Source organism: Callorhinchus milii, unplaced genomic scaffold (genome assembly GCF_018977255.1).
Source record: "Callorhinchus milii isolate IMCB2004 unplaced genomic scaffold, IMCB_Cmil_1.0 Scaffold5, whole genome shotgun sequence".
NCBI lineage: Eukaryota > Metazoa > Chordata > Chondrichthyes > Chimaeriformes > Callorhinchidae > Callorhinchus > Callorhinchus milii.
Genome location: NW_024704746.1, coordinates 14,322,319 through 14,339,926, shown reverse-complemented (window position 1 = coordinate 14,339,926; position 17,608 = coordinate 14,322,319).

Sequence of the window (17,608 nt, the reverse complement as noted above, 5' to 3'; positions counted from 1 at the left end):
TATTTATTTCTCTTTTAAAAGTTATCGTATCGGCTTCCACCACCCTTTCAGGCAACACATTCCAGATCCGAACAACTTGCTGTGTGAAAAAATTTCTTCTCACCTGCCCTCTGTTTCTTCTAACAACTATTTTAAATCGGTGTCCTCGGGTTACCGACCCACCCACCAGTGGAAATAGTTTCCAAACATAATTTGACATTACAGCATGAGTTATAGCAAATGAGTTTTCAGCACTCCAAGACACTACCCCATGTGAGGCACACTATATAAATGCAAGTTGTTGAGTTGGTTTTAGATATACAGACTAGTGTGTGGTGATTTTCAAAATGTAATTCATCAATCCGACAATTGTTTAAAAATGATGGATAGTTCTGGATAACCACTTAGCAATGAAATAGAGATAAATGTGAAACTTTAGCTCTGTCAAAGTAATCTTCTCTTATAATATGAAAACTTTTCCTTTTAAACATTTGAAATAACCTGGGATAATGATTCTGAAAGAGGTAAATGAAGCATGAAATCTTAATCTATCAAAATTATTGAAGGCAAGAAAGTTTAATGTTGACAGATGGCAATCTCCCATTAGAATCTCCAATGATAAATTTACTGTTACACTCAAATTAATCATTTTATCATTGATCTCAATTGTACCTCATGTAAAATGCCAGAAAATATTTTGTTATTCAATTTGGAAGAGGCCTTAAGAGATTGGTCAATCTTGTTTCGTTTTTTGTTTTGTTAGCCAGGTGTCTGATATGCGAGGAAACCCATCACCATGCTTAAGAGTCTGCAAACCAAATTGAACTGAGAGTTTTATGTATCCCGGCTACATTTGGAAATTTCCAAGATATTTATTGAAATTGAATGCATAGTCTCTCCCTGAAGGGACACATCCCATGTTTGTGGTTGAGACAGAATCCATATTGGCCTTGAAGAAGGAACTGGACAGATATGTTAAAAAGAGTCCACCACGGGGATATGGGGAAAGGGCAAGTAGGTGGGTGCCATCTTATTCCAGAGAGTATTATGTGCAGGTTGGCAAGAACCAAGGCTCATGGACCCCAGATAGTGTGTTGGGATACTGTTAGAAACTAATCAGCTAAAACTGCATAGTTGCCTTTGATAGTACTGTCTGGCAAGCTTTCCCACTGTTTGTCCAATTAGGACGACTCTACCCATTGAGGCCTTGGCTTGCAGGATTAACAGTAGCTGACTGGAAAGAACTTCTGCTCCCAGTGAATGATCAGCCTTCGAAGTCCTGCTAATGAGCCGGGCTGGCTGGGCTATTATCAGTAGTGACCAGAGGTGCTGCAGCCCGGTCTGGATCAGGAATTGGACAACCAAGATTGCCACAGAGGTTTGATTGATCGGCTTTATTTAGTCCAGAAAATGAAGGCATTAGCTATACTATGAATAAGATTATGTTGGTTAATTATTGAGTTAATTGGACTTAAACCATTTTACCTAGGTTCTCTTGCAGTGTAGTAAGTGTCACACAATCTGGGCAATAATCTTATCATATGAGACAAAAAACTTTAGCATTGATCCTAATGGTCCAATTAAAACACTGCAACATCATTGATCAATTCTTAAACCACCTATCATTATTTATGTACATAAAATGTATGTTTAATATATGAAAGGTTACTAAGGAATGGAGATCAGCTATTGATTGGGTGGCCCAACAGAAAAATATATTGATTATATATTCGACCTCTTTTAAGCAAATGGGTCAGTTCCTTCAAACAAAATCATTCTAGTTTACTGAAGGTCGATTTCTGAAATGCGTCCCTAGTGAAAGAGTTTTAATAGATAAAAGATTCAGAGAACAGGAGACTGCATGAAATTGAAAAGAAAATGTTTCAGCACATATTCTTGAAAATTATCATCCCAGGTTATAAACAGATGCTACTTTCTATCAGTTAATGAAAAGTTCCAGGCATCACTAACAGGTAATTTCAGGGTTATATTGTCTACATTGGTAAAAAAAAATAAAGTACGAAAAGCATTACAATATGTAGTCTGAATATGTTCTTAATATTGCTAAGATTTCATGCATTAGAGTTATTGAAGCACTCTGAGATGCCGTCCGGTCTGGAGGGCGCTATATAAATCCAAGTTGTTGTTGTTGTTGAAGTAATACTGTTAAACATACTTTAATACATTCAAACGATAGAAGACATTTATATCAAAATAAAAGCAAATAACTTACTTTATATTTTATAATATAGAGCATTTTCAAATAAAATAATCATTGACGTATAATCTGAAAGTATAGCAGCAAATACACAATGCAATTTTTTAAGATGCAAACTGTAATAGTTGATCAGAACTAGTCATTGCACTGTTATTTCTTTATCATGCCTTTCTTGCCTGTAATCCGAGAGCTACTAGTTTCCAAAATATTTGTGCAAGTTATAAATGGAACTCTTTTCTCTTTGGTTTCATGCCTTAAGGAACGTTACCAATTCAGGAAATAAATAAGACTTGTCATGCAGAAATATTTTTTTACACATTTTTTCTCGAGGGCTTAAACTGACAAAGATCAGTCAAAGACTTGTTGCAACACATGACTAAAATCACATGATGGGTTCAAATGGAGAAGGCCCTTTGGCTTTGGAAACTAAAATAAACTCTTCTCTATTCGAATAGTGCCATACGATCTTTAACATCCACCCGAACAGACAGACGTTTCAACTGAAGGCCTCACCTCTACCTATGCGGTACTCCTGAAAACCAATATTCAGTCAAAGAAAAAATCATAATTGAGCATATTTAATAACTGACTTTTTGTAAATCATTTACTTTTGGAACAAATTTTGTTTGAAATTTGCAAGTATTTTTAAAAGTTGCATAACTGAGAATTTTCATTAATTGGGAGAAACCGCAGCTCTTTCATTGGGATAAAAAATATTTTTCCATTGTTCCCTCATGTATTTTCTAAATATAAAGTTGAATACATTTTTCAGCCATTGTTTATTTAAAGCTTTTGCATGGAGCATGCAAAGAATACGCTATTCCTAAATGTTATAACTAATCAAGGAACAACATTAGATCAACATGCAAAATATTATCTGCCATAAAGTGATGCAGTGTTACAAAACTGTTATATTCCTGTGCCATTAAACAATATTATGCACATTACTTAAGTAATGCAAATATAGATGATTTGGCATTTGCCACACTGGAGCTCAACTTGTTGCTGGGTTTTGCCCACAAAATACAGTATATCCCATGAAGAGCTTTGAGACTTCTGAACAACATGATAAAGCACTATACCAAAATGCAACGATTATCATCTGTAGGTTTCATTTAATCCAACAGCTAAACAAACCATTGCCTCCATTGAAATTTGGTGAGAGAATCTCCAATCTAAGCCATTACTTTCAAATGTATTTTGTCCCCAATTGTAATTTCTCTTTAAATTGATATGGATCTTTTGAAGATTAAATTAGCCAATATGAATTCAGTATAAACGTTATATAAAGGGCAACAGAATGTGAGTGTGAACCTTTACAATGTACAAATTGTTTAACTTGTTTTTAATTTGCTGCTGCAAATCAGAGAAATCTGTAATCCAAACAATTTCCTTTTGGAAATGATCATAAATAACATGCATAATTGTTAATTTGGTGTGTTTAGTTTCCTGCAACAGTTTCCCAGAACAGATAGAGCACTAAATGTTAAGCTTTCTTATGATTACAGCCTGCAAATTATCATCATCTGTCCATGTATTAACCACTTTTCCAGTGATTTGGATTATTCTTATGTGCCTAACTGATGAGTTTATAACATTGTTTGCTGTGATTTTCATTTCATTTTTGACAATTTAGATAGATTGGATGTACATTACATGTTGGATACTGTTTAAACATACTGTAGATACCAATCATCTGGATAAAGGCTTTAAAGGATTATGACATTTAAAATGTTCAGATATAAATGATCCACGCTGATGCTAATTTACAAAGCATTAAGGCAATGGAATCAGGATAGAGAATCTTTAAAGATATCTTCATGAGACATCTATTTGAAGGCACTCAATAGATAAAAGCTTTAATTTTGCAGCCAGGTCTTGGGGCTATTCAGCTGCTGCTAGGTCCTAGGGCTGCTAATGAAGTGTACACATCACAACAGCCATTGAGCTGGTCAAGTCTATGATATAATTCTGTCAAACTTCAAAGTTTCAACTTTGGAAACAATTCTTTCTCATGACCAGGGTTGGAGAATTGTATTTTTGCAGTCATACATTGTTTGTCTTTGGAAATAAAACCTAAGTTACTTCTCTCCTGTTCTGTGAAATCATGTCATTGAAGTGCATGAGCAGTTTTCCAGATTCTACTTTCTTTAGTCTCTAATATTCCGGCTTCAAATATTTTTATGGTGAGATTTTCGATTTGATTACATTTATTGTAGGAAGCACTTTTCAATGTCTTGAAACACATTGATGCTTTTCCTTTAACAAAACTACCAATCCCGTCATGGCAAGTAAAATAAAATCCTCTGTAGCACTTGTTCTGCTACCGTTGGCTACGAATATAGAAGCTGAATTGACTGGGCACAATTAAAACAAGTCACAGAAAATTACATTTCCAATTCTAATGTGTGACAAGAATAGATAGATTAAATAGAGCAAATAACTGTAAAGTCACATTGATCCACAAAACTGTCCGACACGGTATGGATTGTTAATATCAGACTTTAAGCATCTTTCTTTAGAGATGAGTAATGACTGGGGAGATTATCTGGATTTCTTTCCTTCCCATCCATGGCTTAATAGTGAAGCTGGGACTGGCATTAAAAAATCATTATTGATTTGTTCTGGAATTTCAACTGTCAGTCATTGAAAATGTGCTTATCTGCAATATTAAAATCTTTAAAGGTAAATTCACCCTTCTTGAAAACACCAGGATTTGTAACCACTGAGATAATTTCTACAATAAAATATATTCAGCCTTTTCTTCCTCAGAGCAAAACAATTATACTAGGGAAAAGGTATAACTGTGCTTGAGCTGTTTAAAAATAATTGTGTAAATGTTTAAGAGCGCATTATAATAATCCTTGCATTTGATTTTGTGCCTTATTACATGGCTGAGTTATCTCAAAGCATCTCGCAGAAATTACTATAAAGTGTAGTGACTGTGTATTTTGTAGGCAAATATGGTATGTTGGTAGTACTAATCAAACGTTGGGTTCAATCTTTTTGCTACATCTAGCTATTTTTAGTGCAGATTTTACCTCTGTTGTGTTGAAGCAACCAACAGTAACTTGCTAGCATGATCCATCCATGGAATTTAATAATAATAATCCTTGCATTTGATGTAGCACCTTATCACATCTTTGAGATGTCTCAAAGCGCTTCACAGAATATTCCGTAAAGTGAATTGACTGTATATTTTGTGGATAAAAATATTTATATTCACCTTGCCTTGGAAGTTTTGAGCAATATGGAGAATGTACTAGATTTCTGACAAAATCATCATAAGCTGCAACAATATTTGTAAACATTTCTGAAATTATGAGATTGTGATCCTAAAATCATTCCAGGTTGTTATTTATATTGTATTGTATATATTAGTACTCCTGGGGAATGCTCTGTTATCAAAGCTTTTCCTCAGCAGGAGTGTTATGCTGACAGCTGTGAGCAATATGTAATTAATGTTTGATGGTATCCGCACTGAAAGATTAATGATTTGTGTACATTTCAGGTGATATTCAACAATTGATTTCCAGAGAAAAGAGTCAGTTCTAGAAGACAGTATCTTTAATACCAAATTTGTAATAAATATCACTAAAAAGTCCAGAGTTGCTATTTGGCACTTGATAATGCTACTAATGACATCACATAAAGTGAGGTAATGTATATTGCCAAGGTGCAACTGTATGTACATTTCTATGAATTTCCCCAGTTTCAGTGAGCATACAAAGAACTTTAGGTGCCCAATCAAAGAAAGGTAATATTTGTGGATTGCACATAAGATATAAGGCCAGACATATCAACATTATTCTAATATAGAAGCAGGTATGCTGCTCATGGACATTTAAAGCCAGTGTGTATTGTTTTTATTGAAATATTGAAATAAAGCTTCTTTAACATTGGAATATGTAATCTCTTTCTTGATTATTTTGCAAATTGATTATCATTGTGGTTCTAACCAAAGGCATCTCTTATTTGGTTGCATCATGATATTGGCTAAAGCTTACATCAGAACACATACATTTGGCACATATACACAGACGGATATTTTGCACCTCTTTTGACACATGGAATATTTTATTCGATCCTTTTCTGCCCTTTCCTCAAGGCATATTTTTCCATTGGGTAGAGTTGCAAGCTCTCTGATATTTTGTATAAATGACCACCTACATTGCTTTTTTTTCTGCGAATCACAGCCAAGTCTGGCTTTTACTTTTAGGGGCAGGATGGCTGGATGGTGACCATATGTGGGAATTCTGGTTTTCTTTAACTAGGGATGTTAGACCAATTGTAACTGCTTTAGTTGTAAAACTCTGTCTGAGTTCAGCTAATTCAGCAAAGACCGAGGATCAAACTGAAGCCATGCGGGCTGTATGGCTTAGCTACTCATTGAATAAACTTGTTTCCCCCTTGGGAAAGTTGTTCTGCATTATATTCTAAAGGGAAAAGTAACCACAATCCTGATTCCACAAAGTATCAGCCAAAAATATGAAGGAAAGCAAAAATTCAGCTCAAGTATTCTGAGAAGCATGTTCATCAAATATGCATTGTTGTAAAGGATAAATAAATGTTGTGTCTAAAAAGTAGGTGACAGATGTAAATTTCATAGATGAATAAATGAGACATGTCCACCCTATTAGTGCTGGTTTGTTCTTGAAAGTCCCTGAAGCTGTAATATTACTCAGCTTGTCACATTCATTCATTAGCACATTATATCTTAACTGCCAATCAAGCCTTAATTTAGAGCCGACGTTTTGTCGACCATATAATCCCTCGAGGAATGTTAACATGGTCCATATAACATCAAGATGTATGTCCACTGACCCAAAAGGCCTTTTAGATTCCTTTCATACCTCTGTTGCGGTTCATGTAACTTGTTACAAATGCAAGTTACATTATACCCACGATGCGAATGCAACCTAATTATAAATAATAATCATTGTATTTCATATAGCGTCAACACTTCAAAGCGCTTCATAGTATTTACTGTACTATAGTGGAATGCTGCTGAATAATTCCATGGATTGGTAAAATGTGAATTTACAGCCATAATTCCCATCACACTGGGTGTTGTGTTACCCACTCCTATTCTGATTCTGTTCAGAATCAGCTCATAATTCATGTTCACATGGTCAGTTCTATGCCTCGTTGTCTCTGAAAGCATTCCATAGTCATCAAAACATTGTAAACTCCATTCTCTCAAACAGATATGAAAACTCATACTCATTGCCTGTAGGATTCATACCAGTTTTAATGCAGTGTGAATGAGTGCCTGCTCTTCTTTGCACTGAGCCTTTGATCTCTCCACTTGTTTCCAGGCAACCGGGAGAGTCAATGTGATCATTTCAAATTTATATACTGATGATGTTCATGTTATTTGCAAGAGTAGCTTGAGCCACACAACTCTGCAACAGCACAAACAACATATCCTGAGTTGCTTCATTTAACGGCCTGTTAACTATTGTAATTTTCTTCTTTAGAGAACACAATATATACAGCTGTTTCAGAAACTGTAGACTTTATAAATATTGTTCTGAATCAAAATACCCTTAAGCATTATATTCCTCCCTAGTTACAGTTTGTTGTTGTGTGGCTGGGTTGTTGTTAAATACCAGTGCCAGCAATATGTTCATTATTTGCGCTGCTCCAGTTAGGGAAGTCTAACTTCATAGGTTGCTTTGCTTAAATGATAGCTCATTATTTCAATGCCAAAACAAGGATTTACTTTACATACTTAACAGGAACATTTCATTTAAGCATTTAAAAAGTGTTCTTAAATCAAAAAAGTTTTGAAGGCTGGCATCACTTTTGAAATGTGTACAAAATTTCTGTATGAAATGTAAAGCCACTGTTTTAAAATGGCAATCCTGCTGTCACTTTTTAGATAAAGATCTTGATTTTCTTACTCTGATGGAGTAATATGCCCAACTAACCGATAAAAACTATTAATATTGATCTCCAGAAACATCTACAATGCTGAATCTGTTGAGCATTGTCCATGTTCCATCGAACAGCTGATAATATTGGCTTGGCTAGACAGGATGAGGAGAAGTCTGGACTTTTGTATCTGTCTCATAAGTTGTTAGCATCTCCTACTGGTGGAGTCAAAGATGTGCACTGCTCAAATATTGTACCTGTGGCTATGTAATCTGTCTTCATAGGTAGAATTTCTAGACAGAAGGTGAACCAATTGAATTCAATGATCAAAGCTCGTGATATAAGGAAATACAGTATGCTGATTAAACATTTATTTAATGTTATTTAAAATTTGAAAAATCAGTATACTTGTAAGTATTGTTACACATCTAATGGAACACAACCTCATTACAAGATTGATTTGGATGAAGAAGGTTCTCAGACCCATCTATAAAAAATAATAATAATCCTTGCATTTGATATAGCGCATCATCACGTCTTCGAGATGTCTCAAAGCTTTTCACAGAATATACTGTAAAGTGAATTGACTCTATATTTTATGGGTGAAAAGCCAATTGCTTACAGCAGTTTCTACAAGCAGTGGTGGATTGAGTGCATTTTAAATGAGTCCGTTACTCTGAACTTAACCCACCCTTCTGGCAACCTGTTCCAATTGTTAATTACCCTGAGTAAAGAAAAATAATCATGGTCCTTAAATTGCCCTTTATAACTCGAAACCTATGTCCTCTTGCTCTACAAGTGAGTGCGAACATTTGAGCTATCACAGAAAGTAAATAGTATAAAGAGAGTAAGTGAAGATTCAGAGTCAGTATAATTCAAGCATCGCACACTTGATTGCGGAAGGATTTGCTTTGCTCATTACAAAGACAGGACTGTTTTATTATTTAGCTTTATATTTTTCCCCTCTGGGCTCAGAATTTGCCTGTTCGTACCATAGCTGTCTCTGAGGAGTTCTGTGTACTCAGATCATGTTATTCTAATCCACTGGGATCTGAATCCAAGCCATATCTCACAGTTCCTTACACACCAGCACTTGTCTGCAATCCTCCTCAACCTTCCAAACAAACATTACACACCACAGGTCTGCAAAACATGAAGGAATGCTTTATGCAGCAAACTGAAGCAGACCTGATAGCTGGCAAAAATAATCTTAACTGCAATTATTGATGATTGATATATCTAACACTGCAATGAGAAGAATACTGTTTTGAAGCTTAAGCATATCCCATGAAGCACTTTGAGAAGTTCCCACTGTGAGATGCTATATCAAATGTAATTATTTATTATTTTATGACTATAATAAATTCTGATTATTCTTTTTTAACAAAAAATGAACAGAATGTGTCGTGGCCAAATAGTTTCGTTTCTACCATCTCAGGCATGAAGGTTGCTGATGCTGGCAGATTGGTGAATCTGTTGCCTATTTGGCACTGATTCAACTTTCATCATTTCTAAAGAAAGGCAGCAATCAGATATTCAAAAAATTCAGCAAAATTGTTTCTGTGACAAACGTGGTGCTTAGGATGTACAAACTATTTATCAGATTCCTTATAAAATAGCAAAATTCTGTTCAGAGGTTTGCAATGCTGAATCATATGATTTAAACACTCCCATAATCACACTATTGTATCTATATGCACTACTCGTTGGATTATACCATTTATGTGTGAACCCAATAAATGTAAACGATGTGCAGACAGTTGGTTTATATCAAGTCGGCAACTGTCTGCTTAGTATCTTCATAAGATTATCACCTTTAGTAGACAGTGTTGTAGAAGATATTTATTTTTCTTTCCACATTTTCTGATTAATTTATCTATGTGGCTTACTTCAATGTGATTTGCAAATATTAAATAAAACTGTCAGAAATACTATGAGAAACTAATTCCTGGTGTCTGTTTTGGTTCACAAGCCACCATTTTTTCTCAATATAGTACTATGAACAAGAGAAGGCTTGATCTCCAGTTGAAATTCAACTCCACACAATTTCAAGCTGGAGAGAGAGGCTGTTCTCCTCCAACACCTTGACCTCCTGTAAAACCACAAATAAGTTCATTACTGCTCCAGCATGAGCAGAGCTAAGAACTGAAGGGGAAAAAAGCTGAAAGCTTTATTTTTGTAAATGAAGCTGTGCTAAACAGTAGAATGGAATATTATTTGGCACACAATGAAAGTTTAAGGTTTTAGCTGACAGTTAAAGAAAAGAAAATACCAATAAGAAAAAGTTTCTGCTGACTATTTTGTTTGCGTACAGACATGAAGGCTCTGTTCTCAGCACAATCTCTGGTTTGTTGCAAAGCAAATGCAATGTGATGATTACTTTGACTTTTTTTTGTGACAACAGATTTTAAAGTGAGAAAATAGTAGAAATCCCCAGCAGGAATACTGTCATCACCTCATCCTGTAAAGCTCAAGGAGTTTAAACAGACAAATGTTAACCTATAACCCGCTGAATCCCAAAAGAATTTGAACCTTTGCAGTAAATATGAAAAGGTCAACAGGTTTCTATCCAGTGTGTCAGTTGCAAGTTATCAGTGAGAACAAATGTGACTTTGTTTATTCCTTTAAGAGTCCCCAAAATGTTTGGAAACGTATTGATACAGAGAATGATTTAAATATTTCAAATCCCTTGCAGGATAAAATACATATTCTTTTGTATATACCCATTTGCTACAGTCAAGAAAACATTACAATTAAACGTATGTAAATGACATGTCGGTCAGTTTATTTAATCATTTATTTGTAGTGGTTTTATTGGAGTATAAAATGCTCATTTCAGATATCCAAGTACAATGAATGATACGCATACCAAAGAACAGATGTAAGGATTATTATGATTGGTTATAAATGAGCTGTTCTTGGTATTTCTAAAAGTCTAATTGTGTTGCACAATACAACAGTTAGGGCTTTCTACCACAAATAAAACCTGGCACATTTAACCAACACAGTATGATAGTTTAAAATATTGTTACACAAGGTCATGACCAACATTACTAGACAGATCTCCTGCAGGAATGCCACATTCGCTGTAAAGTAAGTTTCATCTTGCTGCATTTTATGGCTGGGAAAGCTCCCTTAACATTCAGAAAATGCATATTAATATTGGTCATGGTGAGCTTTAGGTCAGTCAGTGTTGCTTGAGGTGAGTGAAAGCTCTCTCTTCAGTGGGGCCCCTGCCAGATCCTGTGACCCAACTCACTCTGTTTGTTCACCCTTCTCTAGGTTATCCTTTGGGTTATGATCCTTCAGAACTAATGAACAGTCACACTTAACCGTTAACCTATTCCAATGACCAGTTGTGGATTTCTACCACTTTCTGTTTTTTGAGAGTTACCTGAGTTACATGTTTTGGTTCATTCTATGTACAAACTTTCATGAGCTGAAGGGCTTGTGTCAGTCTGGCTCAGTTGGTAGCACTTTCATCTCCGAGTTAGAAGTTTGTGGGTTCAAGCCCCACATTGGGACTTGGAACTCATATAGTCTAAGATGACACTCCAGTGCAGTGCGGGGATATGCTCCATGTTGCAGGTGCCATCCTTTGGATGAGATGTTAAACCAAGGCCCCATCTCCTCGTTCAAGTAGATGTTAAAGATCCCAATATTCGAAAAGAGAAAGGAACTTCTCCCGGTCTCCAGGCCCTGGCCAAAAATCCCACAATAAAATTGGTCATTCACTTCATGATTTTTTGTAGGACATTGCTAATCCACCAGTTGGCTGCCACTTTTGCCTACAAAACACACACAGTTCACTTTACAGTATAAACTGTGAAGCGCTTTGGGACGTCCTCACGAGGTGAAAGGATTATTATTATTAAGAGCTGGTGCTGCTGCTTCTTTTTCTGTGTGCCAATGTGAATTAGGTCATTATGAATTAAGGCTGAACTTGGAATAGAAATAGGTATTTGATTTTCACTGAACTTTAGGACAAAGAAGTGCTTGTACAGAAAGCAAAAAATAAATACATTAATGTGGTTTAAGGTACTAGAAAGGAATGGCCATTGAAGTTAAAAGAACTACCTTTCAACGCCTTGGGACGTCCTCCTGACGTGAAAGGCGCTTTATAAATGGAATCTTGTTGTTGTTGTACCTGTTTTTCTTCTCTCTCCTCTCCCTCTCCAAACACAACAAGATTACATTATAAGGTTTTGCAAAGCCCAGAGGTTCCCTATTTTTTACCTAATGCTTCCAGTAGCACAATGAACAGATCAGCAAATTGGATATACGATCCATTTCAAGTTAATGAGGAGAATTGCAAGAATTCTGAGAATTCTGCACAGATCCTTGCTCACTGGCTTTTGGCGCCTGCTCATTTCTCAATGTTATTAAAAAGTTATAAAACTAAAAAGGTTTACAAACAGTCCAAAAGTTTTACATGAATCTTTTAAAAATTGGCTGCTGCACAAATCCAATTTATAATTTGAAAGCAGGACTCAGAATCAAATAGCTGCCTTTTAAACCTGGTGGGCCTTAAGATTTCATGGTGTGGTGGCTTCTGTCTCCTTTGTTAGTATTGCTCAAATCTGCCCGACTCACAGCAATGACTTAAAATCATTAACACAGGTTGCAAATTTGAACACTGGCACATTTCCTGTATTTGAAGCAAGAATGTATATCCTCAGGGTGCATATTTAAAGCAACCGTGCCTTTGTGAAAACAACATTTAAAGGAAAGAGAGATGCCATTTCCCCTTTCTTTCATGATGATATGATTTCCCGAATGATAATAATGTTGTACTCGGGTAAATTTTGTAGTTTGTAAACAAGAGAGCATTTGACAAACATTCTATGAAGCTAGCGGGCATGTAACAACTTAAATATGTTTGTATATGTACTACAAAATATTATTTGTAGCAGCGTAAAGAATATTGGCACATACCATACCTCACTTCATACCATCAGTTCCTCTGAAATGTCATTTGCAGTGTTTTGCTCATTTCAGTTAGTTGCCTACCAGGACTAAAAGTCAATCTATAAACAGTCATTTTTATAAGCTCAATTTACTTGTGATTATCTGTACCGAATTTGCCAACTTCTAAAACTTGTGTACAAAAAGATGCTTTACAATCATGCAGTAAAATTATACACATTTATATTTTATGTTTCAACTGTGAGAACTAGATGTCACATTACAAAAAAGTAGGCATCCTAATGGGGACTGAAAAGCAATAACCTGATAATTTGTCAGCGCAATCTTTTCAAAATCCGCCAGCTTCATCCATCTGCCTTGTTTTCTCTCTGGGAGGATTCTAGAAAAAACTCGAATAAAATCCATAGGACACCCAGAAAAGTTGGAAGATTATCATAACATACATGGGAGCTGAATCATTTTCCCATACCATAGTCTAAATCTTTGCTTATTTAAAATACATGTTTTACCGCTAAAATAAATAAAGTATGTGTGCAGGTTTTTTTTGGAGTGGGAGAGCAGGTAGTGCAAAGGGCAAGCACACTCTCTTTTCACCTTTGGCCCTAGTTTGATTCAGGTTCAGGTTGTGACAAGGTTTTTTTTATGCTTGCTCTACATTAATAAGTACACTAAACTCATTTGAAACAAAAAGTGTCCTCAATTGGGTAGTAAATAGCCGTACATTTACTCAGAACACACTCATAAAATTCAGCAACTGACATTTCTGTCTCCTTCCTCTGTAAGAGATAAAAATGTCACACTAGGGCAGTAGAGTTCTTTTCTAAAGCTGCTGCAGAGAACAAGCATGATGCTGATCCAAAGTACCCCAGTTGGGTAAATCTTCCTTCTCTCAACTCCAATGTGTTTTATCTTTAGGAATACAAATCCAGCCTTCCCCCAAAAAAGAGCATTCGATTAGAAGAATCGGATGACTAGTGTTCTTCAGTGTAAATGTGGAAAAAAAGAACATATAACATTATGCTTTCTTTAATTGTTCAATGCAAATACAATACAACCTTTGTATGGAGCCTTTTACATCGAGAAGACATCCAAAGGCACTGGACAGTCAGGGATTTGGACCGGCAGGGGGTTTGGGATCAGGGAAGATGGAGGGCAGGAAGGGTAGGTGTAAGAGGGTGGATAAAGATGCGGTCGAAGAGGAAAATGGAAGTTACTAAAGTATTTAATAGGTTAATCTATGTCCTCTTGCACAGTGCTCAAAAATCTTTACTGAAGGATTAAGGAGGCAGCAGATGCCTTTAATTAAGTATTGGCATCTTGAAGCAGCCCCTTACAGTTGGAGTTGAAATGCATAGACCATGAAAAAATGCTAACCAGGGAATTTCTGTTGTTGTCAGGTTCAAACAAGTTTGTGCCAACTTTTTAATGCCATTTTCCCCATTTGGAGAACTTGATTCTTTAAGCTGAAAATTAGCTTAGTTAAAAAAGACAGCAATGAGACAACATATTCATTTTTTAAATAAACTTCAGCTGCAGAACTCCATTATATTTTTATCTGCGTCAAAATGACATACAATCATTTCAAGCAGAATTGCTTGGTCCTTGGTTCACCAATTAACTTCTGAGGCTCATTCTTCACAATTCAGCTCAGAAAATGCTAACCTTCTGGATGCAAGCATGTCCAAGGCTGTATTTTTATCCAATATCTGTGTATTCTGCCATTTTATTTAATAGCTCTCGGTACAAGTAAAGGTCTAGAAATAGAGTATCAAGCATTGTTTAAAAAGTTCCAATCTGAGTTTAGCTTGTTTGCAGTTTCAGTAAGTACACAGACAGTAGAATAAACAGTCTTCAAATTATAGTCACTGTGAAAGATCTTTCAATCCTGTAAAATACTAATGATTAATTCTAATTCAAGTAGTTTGTTTAATTGTTATTCTATTGAATAAACACAAGTTCAATGTTATTAGCACAGCAAATGTTCTGGTTGTTTAAGAATTGAGCCAAATTATGTCCTATGAGTATCATGTGTGTACTCAGCTAATAAAGATTCAGAACAATCCTGTCCTACAGTGATAGTCCTCATATATGTAGTAGTTCCTATTGTGGGCTATTTTGACATTAAGGTGAATGCATGTCATGCACCATGATATTCTGCATTGGCATCTTTTAGAAGACTCATTTGTCGCTGTATAATGTGTAGTGATGTAGTGACTGGATTTCTGAAATGTTGCACTGGTATGAATGATCATAATATTATAGATAGCTCCAAAGTATCATCCTGATACTTACAAAGATTGAAAATGTATGTTGGGATTCTCGTGTCTGGTGTCAATATTAGAATGTGTTTTGTGGTCTATATTGCTGCATCTGATGAGTTCTTAAATCTTGTCCTGCTACATTAAGAGGTGCAATCAAGAGGCATGGATTAACATAGAGAAGTGTGAAAGTCAGAGAAACCGCCACATTTTTACCTGAGCAGCATTAGCTAGTAACTAAATTATGCGTCATGACCAACACTATTATGTTGTCTCTAATACCTAGGATTAAGATCAATCCCACATGTATTGGTTTGTGTTTCAAGTGGCTTGGCTAATTCTCTGGAAATGGTATCAGCGTACTTTTTGGGGTACTTTTTTACTCACATCTAACCTATGCTACATTTGATTTGATATAGGTTAGAGGCACCAAGAGAATACAGAATATGTGAAGCATGTTCTCATTACATTTTGTGTCAATTTATCTAATTCATAACATTATTGCATCTGGTTGTGGGTTCAAGCCAGCCAGGATTTGAGATCATAGTCTCGAGACAGTTTCAAATGCTATCGTTTGAATGAGACTTTAAAGATCCCGGGACACTATTCAAAATAGAAAGGACTTTCCCCAAGATTAATTGTTCATTCAGCTCATCAATGTTTGTGGGCTTGCTGTCTGCAAGATCTGTTGTGTATGCCCCAAAAATATTACTATTCAATAATAATTTGTGAAGGACTTACATTTTTTTAAAAACTTGATAAAGTGCTATGCAAGTTCTTTCAAACCAAATATGAACATTTGTTGATATACTGGAAGACAATTAATTATAATTATTTCACAAGAGGGCAATTTTCAAAGCTGCAAGGCCATTTGCAAGTCAGTCTTCCAACATTCTTATGCTTACATGCTGCAATGAAATAATATGCCTCTGTGGTTACAAGAAGCCTGAAAGATTTTGCAGTCCAGCCAAGCCAGGTGTGCTTTACTCCCTTTGAAACTTTGCATTCCTCACCTTCATATTGTATAATGTGTACTTGTGATTTAGACTTTGTTCCAAATATTTTCATTTTAGTTATGTTTCATGGTTTGTGACATTTCTGTGCATACCCAGACATCTTTAACCTGTGAGTTATTTACATTCTTAATAGTAATTGCTTGGGAATGTCCAGATGCATTATGGATCAGAAGATGTTATTTAATATGCATCAAATAATCATTTTGTTTACAAATACAAATCACTTCCCTTTACAAAGTTGTAAAGCGCTTTGTCTGGTGCCTTTCCTCCCAACTTGAAAGGTACTGTACCAAATGCAAGAATTATTATTATTGTGTTTAAATTCCATTACCACGGGACCTGGATTGAATTGCATAAATTAACAGTAACAGGACAGATTAGCACTCTTTTGCTGGAGAGTCAGGTTCAAATTCTGCCAAGATTAATGATAAAGGTCTTCTCTCTCTCTGCTGGCTTTAAAGGATAACAATTTCAACCAGCTTAATTGTGGGTGCAAGAGGAGACCCTAACCCAAAACAGTGCTAAGTTAACATTCACTCAGAAATGCAGTATGTGAAAAAAAAACAATCATACTGGTGGTTTCAAGGTTGCACTTTGAATTTAGCGTTAAATTTGGGACATAGTAAAGGGAGCTTTACTCTGGATCTAAGATATGCTAAGCAGCAGTATTGCTAACATCGTTTACTAAATGTAAAGTGATTAATACTAATACCATTCTGAAGAATATTCATTTCTCATCTGGAGAAGATGTAGCACCTGCATGGAATTTAAATACCCAGGAACTGCAATTGTCTCTAACTTGCCTGATCCTGGGCTGTCACCCAGAGGCCAGAAGTGGTATCAGTACCCAAATACTGTATCACAACGTAGTGGATTGATTTCAAATTGATTTCTAGTAGATTTTGCCTATACAGAAGAACTCACTGAAATAAGCAGTGGAAACAATGCAAATGTAATAATCTGGAATACAAGTGTCTCTCCTTAGTCCCTTGCTGAAATTTAGAATTCAGCGATTATACTTAACGTTTGCCTGCACCATCTCATCACACTAAGTGCAGGTATCCATTGAACAGAAGATAAGAAAACTCAGAGGCACGAGATGATAGCTGCTGGAAAACATTTAATGGAATCCGAGTTTGTGAACACTCATTCATATGTTGGATTGGAAACCACCTTGATTGGTGTGCAGAGATAAGCAGCTGCTAGTCAAGCTTTACACCTCCAACTGGTGGAACCATCGCTCAATGAGTAGGAATGTGTTTCCAAGCCGTAGGAAGGAAGATATGGTAGTCATGCTCTCTAGCTCTGCTGCTCACATGAAGCTTGCAGGGAGT